Source organism: Pundamilia nyererei, unplaced genomic scaffold, assembly GCF_000239375.1.
Source record: "Pundamilia nyererei isolate P.nyererei 1_Seehausen unplaced genomic scaffold, PunNye1.0 scaffold00364, whole genome shotgun sequence".
Taxonomy (NCBI): domain Eukaryota; kingdom Metazoa; phylum Chordata; class Actinopteri; order Cichliformes; family Cichlidae; genus Pundamilia; species Pundamilia nyererei.
The window spans coordinates 232,586-239,994 of NW_005187765.1; the positions used below are offsets into that span (position 1 = coordinate 232,586).

Sequence of the window (7,409 nt, forward strand, 5' to 3'; positions counted from 1 at the left end):
TGTGTGTGTGTGTGTGTGTGTGTGTGTGTGTGTGTGCGTGCGTGTGCGTGTGTGTGTGTGTGTGTCAGAGGCGGTGCAATGACGAGTGTGACTCAGACTCTGAGCCCGCTCACCTCTGCGTCCCTGCAGCTCTGTGTGTTGTTTCTGCATCGTTTACTTTGTTTATGTGGACACGAGCGTTTACAGTCTCGAAACAGTAAAACATGGCGCGTGTCCGTGGAAACGCTCGCTGTGGGCGGATACGTTTTCACTGTTTAAATTGTTTGGGTGAAATCAGGGGGCTGTTTCTTCTTCCACAGGGGGCGCTCTCGAGCTCGGCCAGAATGTATATTCCACGATGTAAACCGCAGCAGTATGATCGAGGGAATAGATGTAGTTCTGTTTCTATTGTAGTGAAATCTGTGATTATCGTCACGGCAACAGGAGCCGTGTACGCTCAGTACAAAAGCCTAATAAAATGTGAGCAAGCTAAGTGAGCACTCTGCTGTATTCCAGTATTTACGGTAAAACGTTAAACAGTGAAAACCTGATAAATGAAAACACTAATTACAGTAATGACACAGCCCACTGTGGGTGTGGATAAAGGCCTTCCTCAGGGTGGACACTTCAAATAAAACCAGTGTTTCTACAAACTGCAGCTTGTGAGCTGCTGCAGACGTAGTTTTACAGCTTTAACCCCTTAGCAGTCCAATTAGTCCCCTAAACCATCCAATGTCCCGTGGGCGGTACGTCCGACTGCTAAGGGGTTAAACAGAAAACGATCCAATGATAATAGAAGTGAATGCAGTTTAGCTGCGCTGGTGAAAAAGGGGAATATTTGTGTTATTGTGGAACACATCGAGTCCACACGTTCACGCTGGTGCATCCAAACTTGGTGTTTGTTTTTTACCAGTTTGTCTGCCTGTTGTTGTTTCTGTATTTGTGTGTAAACGTGTGTTTGTGTTACTGATGGTCTCTCTGTGCTCTCCTCCCTGCAGTGTGAGCAGTGGTTGCAGACACACACACAACAAACCCCGCCCCCTCCCGCCCCGAGACAGATTCGAGCGAGCGTTGCTTTACGAAAAAGACGGGTAAATATGCTCCTCCCTCCTTTCTCATCTTCATCCCACCGCCACCTTCCCCTCCTTCCTCCTCCTCCTCCTCCTCCTCATTGTTTCGCTATCTTTCATCCACCTGAAGTTAAACGCTCACCTGTAAACGCTTCCAGGCTCCGCCTCTTTGGTAGCTCTGGGAATGAACGTTTCTTCCTGTTTCTCGTGGCACAGTCTGCCATCTTTGTTTCAGTGGCTTCTGCTTCAGCTTGCATGGCGTTTGGCCGTCTCTGTCCCTGTCAGCGCTTTGCGTTTTCGCACTCAGACCTGATTCCAGATGTGTTTGCTCCTGGAAATGTTTCAGCGAGTTTTCCGGCTTTCCGAGGAGACGGAAGGTTGGACGTTTTCATAAACGCCTCTTCAGTCTTCTCTCTGTGTCCAGCCTGGTTTCACCACTTTATTATGAACCTACGAGCTCCTGAAGCTCCTTTAATGTCTGTGACAGTGATGATAACCAGGCTTTACAAACAAACATTAGAACCACAAATAAAACTCAATAAATAAACATCAAAGGAAACAAACTGAGTTGAAATTACATAATAAGATACTGTCAGTGTGATTGGTGTTTGGGCAGATAGCCCCGCCCTCCCTGAGCCTGGTTCTGCTGGAGGTTTTTTCCTCCCCACTGTCACACAGTGCTGCTCGTACGGGGTCATCACCTGGTTGTTGTTGTTGTGAAGTGGCACTGAGAAAGTTTTAATTGAAGCATCAGTCAGAAAAGAATAAAAACATGGAAATGAAAGTGATTCGAGTACTTTAAAAACTATTATATTAAATAAATATATATAATTAAGCATGTCAGTTACATCTATGTTGTTTTGTTCTTTTAAAACATGTATGAAGGACATTAATTTACTTCAAGTCTAAAAGGGAATAAAAACAGAACATGGAAACAGTTTCTATGTTCTGATAATAAATTCTTACTAAAATGTGTTTTTATTTAATTAATGATGTTGTATTAATACACAAACATTTATTTTCCAATAACTATGAAAGTATTATTAGTACTTAAGAAAATAATCTTTTTTTAACTAACATTTAAAGTTTAATTACCATAATATTACAGTTATTCTTTTTTAAAATTAAATCTTTGACAGCTTTCAAAGGTTTTGAAGCGTGACGATAATAATGACACAAAGTAAAACACTAAATATCACATTAGAAACAAATTTGTTAAAGATCTTTATAGTGAAACATCAGAGGGTGAAGTGTTTGGTAGGAGGGGAAAGATGGGGCAGCGCACACACACACACACATGGGAGGATGGATGTGTTGAGGAATCTGCTTCCTGATTGGCTGAGAGCTGCAGACATTTTCCACTGTGAGCGTGCTCGGTGGTTGGCTGAGACGCTCCCCTCCCCCGCTCTGCCTGCCGGCTGCGGTATGCTGTACAGTGGAGCCGACACACCGTCGATGCTATCTCAACACTTTATCATGCCGGGTCTAAACTCCACACACACACACACACACACACACACACACACACACACACACACACACACACACACACACACACAGAGGAAGCAGTCAATGTGTAACCGAGCTGGAGGGCAGCGAGCAGGCAGAGAGGGGAGATGAGCAGAGGAAGAGGAGTTAGAAACAGTTTGTAAAAGGCCGACGGAGGAGGAGGTGGAGACGGATGGAGAACGTCTCTGAAAGGCTGTGGACATGCTGTCAGTGTTTAGGGATGTTTGACATGTTTTTAAATATAAACATGGTGTCCTGGGATGGCACCCCCTCTACTGATATCTGATTGGCCACCTCTGGTGCCACCCCAGATTTGCGCTGCCATGTCAGTGCAAGCATGGGCGTATATACCGGGGGGTCAGGGGGTCCACGTCACCTTTTTCTTCTCGAGACATCACTGCAGGTCCAACTATAAAACTGTAATGTAGTGACGTGCACTGGAAGCTGCTGTGTTTGTTACAGCTACAAACTCATCAGAATGATAAAAGATAATCGGATTTAAAGACGTAAATATTAGTGTTCAGTCAAGTTTCAGTGTGGCAGCTACTTTGTTACAGCGCAGGTTTAAAATCATTTTCACCAGACGTCACTCTGCTTTGCTTTCAAACTCAGCTCTGGGTCCCCCCCCCCCTTAGAAATCGGGGCGTGTGCCACCCCATCTAAAAACTCTTATATACGCCCCTGCTTCCATGACTCCTTTGAAATCCTCCCGTGATACAACCGTTCGCTGTGTGGCGATTACAAAAGGGGCCGCTCACATAAAGTGGAGCTGCATGTGGTGCCTGGGTGTAAAGAATAAGACCTCTGTGCTTTTGGGTTCAAGTCAACTCTTCAACAAACACGGCTTTTGTGCTTCGTTGAGGTGGGAAAGTTGCTGCCTTGACATTAAAAACTGGCGCCTGTTTATTTTGATGCTTTTAAATGTTGATATTAGCAGTAAGCAGCATGGAGGCGCTCGCTGATGTCCAATTTAGAACTTTTTTGCCAATTTTCTGGAAATTCTGTGAACACTTGAGCAATAATTTGAAATCAGTGTTTTTTGGGCTGAAGTTGTGTAGATGTGATGAAGTGTGGCTGTGCTCAGATCAAATAAACATCTGTCTACATCTGCACTGAATGTCGGTCATGTTTCTAGAAAGAAGGCAACGCACGACATGCTTTTGTCCATGCAGCTCAGAGAAAGTCATCTCTGCCTTGGGATATTCAGCTTTTAGTTTCACAAGTGTGCGTTAACAAGTTTGGGCAGAGTTCTGCAGCGAGGAAACAGGAACGTCGGGATCGGCGGAGCGGTGGAGGATGGGTGATGGCAGCTGAGTGTTAGATGGAGGCTCGGGAGGGGGGTCATCAAGAGCGAGCGAGAATGCCCATCAATCTCTCTCTTTGCGAGCGCACATGGGGAAGCAGCAAAACGCTCTCTTGTGACTCCCGTGAGTGTGAACTTCCTGTTGTGGTCAACCAGCGCAGAAACAGAAAGAGATAAAGAGGCTCTGACTTTCTTTCAGTTTCTCCTACGAGTTTGGTGAATTCCCATGAATAGCACTTCTCTCCATCACTGTCACAAGGTTGGAAATCATCCCAGGATTTCCTGTCGGGAACCTGCCCAGTAGATTATGCATTAGATCATAAGGTTGTGAGTTTAGAAAAAAGGACATTTACAGCATTACAGAGGCAGCCCTGACCGCTCCACGCTGCAGCCAGCGCCCTATTTCATCACAGCGTTGGTATTCTTAGATAATCAGCGCTAACGCTGCCGAGCATCCGGTGCTAATGTGCGCTGAAAATGAAGCCAACGCAGATGCACCAATGGCTGCAGTTCCTCTAATGTCCACTTGGGGCTAATTCAAGTTAACATTTTCAGCCTTTGTGGATCTTACTTGCTATAAAAGGCGCAGCACAAGATATTTATTTTTAACTGTTAATCATGCAAATATACAACACTGCAGTTCCAGAATAAGAATGTGTTGCTAGAAATAAGCGAAGTCGCTTCCGTTTAGATAAACAGTGTTGCAGTGCTGTTCTGAATGAGGCCGAGAGGGTGATGGATGAATAGATGGAGGGAGAGTGACAGTTTAGGGAGGTGTAATAAATAGCCAACATATGGTGACTGGTTCCTGTCCTCCCCCTCTCTCACTTCTCTATCTGCCCATGCATCCCTCCATCCCTCTGCTCACATCTCTCCTGCTAAACACAGACTGTTAGCTGACACCGACTCACAGATACAAAAACACAGTGGTATAAATACAAATGGAAAAGGTTAGAAAAAGGAGGAAGAGGAGAGAGCTGACCATGGCACAGTCTGCTTTTCTCTTGCCTTTGTGTCCATTAATTGATGCTAGATAAGGTTTCTAATGTTTGCTAACAGCAGTTTACAGTTGGGCCGTTTTGATTCACCTAGTGAATTCAGGAAAATGAACACAGACGAGGCTGCTCACACCAGCAGCTAACTCACTAGTACTGTTAGGCATATACAAACTACAAAAAGTACAAGTAAATGAATTCATATGTTGGTGGGGATTACTGTCTGAGATTAATAATTGCAGCTGCTAGGCTAATGCTATGAAACATAGTGTGAGAGAGGGAGATTATCTATAACTTGGACTTCATAAACTTGTGACAGGTATTTATCATAAAAGAAAGAAGCTGGTGAAGTAGCCTCTTATCATGCTAGATGCTAACTTTAGTGCCAGAGCCTCTAAGGCAGGGGTGGGCAATCCCAGTCCACGAGGGCCGGTGTCCTGCAGGTTTTAGATCTCACCTGGGTCAACACACCTGAATCACATGATGAGTTCATTACCAGGCCTGTAGAGAACTTCAGGACATGTTGAGGAGCTAATTTAGCCATTTAAATCAGCTGTGTTGGTTCGAGGACACATCTAAAACCTGCAGGGACACCGGCCCTCGTGGACTGAGATCGCACACCCCTGCTCTAAGGCATGCTAGCCAACATTAGCTGTTAACACAAGGTAAAAACTGGATTATATCAGAAGGTTAAAACATTAAGTTCATGCAGACTTATCTGTAGTAAAATTATAAAACTTGCATGTTTCTGCTTCCTAGTTTTCAAAGTGAATAAAGAAACAAGGACAGAGAGGATGCTCTTAATCCTCGTTTACATCCTTTACCTCTCTACCCCACACATCCATCCTGTGCTGTGTCCACCCTCTCTCTTTAATTACCGTCTGTCACTGGGTTACATCTTCACACAGTTGGTGCACAGCAGGAGGTTCATGACGTGAAATCACTGACGTTAGACTTAACTAATTCTGCTGGTTAAATACTTAAAATAGGGACAGAAATTAATATTACTCCATTGGTAAAAACTTTATGACATTCTTGCTTTTACAACAAATTTGAAAAGCACAGAAATGAACTGAAAGGGCTGTACCCTATCAGGGGTGCACTGCGTAGGTGTCATGTGACTGCACCCTTGAAGTTAAAAGAGTTGAAAGTGTGCCACAGCCACAGCGTCCTCCTAAGGTCAAAAGAGGGTGATGGTCCTTACAATGACAGATGTACGAGTACACACCCACACACACGTACAGATACATTCATGCTCAGTGGCTCCAGCACGGTGACCTTTTTCTGCTTTTGCATGGATGTGGAAGAATGTCAGGATGTCAGAGCTGTGTGTGTGTGTGTGTGTGTGTGTGTGTGTGTGTGTGTGTGTGTGTGTGTGTGTGTGTGTGTGTGTGTGAGACAGAGTGAGTCAGGAGGGAGTGTTAGTGTGTGAGAATGATGGCTGGGAACAGATGTAGTAACATCAGCCATCTCTCTCACTCACACACACACACACACACACAGTGCTCAGACTTCGTGCTGCGTTCAGGGACCGTTCCTTTTAAACTGGTTTAAACATCGTCGTAGATGTTTGTAAAACTTTGGCGCAGACTCCTTTTTATTTACTATTTTTCTTTGCGACACGTGTTGCATTGACACTTGCACGTGTTGGCGCCGTCTCTCGGTTTGCAGCGTTCTGAGCAGCCGGGTTAGGACGGTTGATTTTGGGAGGGTTCTCTTTCTCCATCCTTTTTTCCCAGCTTCCTCTGGCCTCTCCTCTCACAGCCATCTGTTGCCGTTCGTTTCTGCGGGCTGTAAAAAGTGCTGGCCGAGCACTCTGGCAGCCAATCACAGCGTCCGATTGCGTGTGTGTGTGCGCGCGTGCACCTGCCGTGGCCATGTAAGAGCGTGTCATGCAGGAGCGGTGATACACTCAGAGGTCAGTGGAAACACGGCGCGCTCGCTGCCAGCTGTCAGCGCTCTCTCGCCGCGTTCCACTCGTCCTTTCTCTTTTCTTCTCCTTTTCTTCTTCTTTGGTTTTGCTTCATGTGCTGTTTTCATTTGCAGAGACGTGAAATCTGTGCAGTAAAGTCATCGCGCTCACGTTGTCAGATCTGTGTTAACGACCACATAAAGATGGTTGTTTTTTAAACTCCTTGTTAAGGTCGTCGTTAGATACCAGAGTAGTTGTTTTCCATTTGTTCCCACTCTGTTTTTTTACGAGGACAGGATAAAATGTGGAGAAGCTGCTGCGTTTAAAGCCTGTGAATGTTTGTGGAAATAACGGCGCTGCCCTGCAGGTACATTACAATAACGGTTTAATGCTGTGGTGCAACTCGCTGTGCCAAAATCAGGAAGAGCGCCGCTGACGAGGATGTGATGTCAGCGTGACTCAACTGCTGGCCACAAACATGGCCACCGCGGGAGGGTAACCCTGAAGTGGCGCGACTCTGCGACGCGCCAACTAGTGTCGGCTGATGGAGGCGTTTGACTGCAGCCTGGGCCTCCATTGGCTTTTTCATCATTTTTAGGAGTCGCTGCTTCTTTCACTTCCTTCTTTTTTGAACTAGGAAT

The 7,409-nt window shown here is 45.5% G+C and overlaps 1 protein-coding gene across 4 annotated transcripts in view; it reads left to right on the forward strand.

Annotated features, from left to right (window-relative positions):
• LOC102212507 (ras-responsive element-binding protein 1) overlaps positions 1-7,409 on the forward strand; it is a 52,456-nt gene that overhangs the window by 22,283 nt on the left and 22,764 nt on the right. For 2 of the 4 annotated variants that reach the window (XM_005752514.2, XM_005752515.2), the window contains exon 2: positions 978-1,070. The exons of 1 other annotated variant lie outside the window; for it this stretch is intronic. The gene's annotated coding sequence lies outside the window, so the exon portion shown is untranslated. Of the gene's footprint in view, positions 1-44; positions 460-977; positions 1,071-7,409 lie in introns of those variants that run through there. One more of the 4 variants, XM_005752516.2, reaches the window with a different exon arrangement.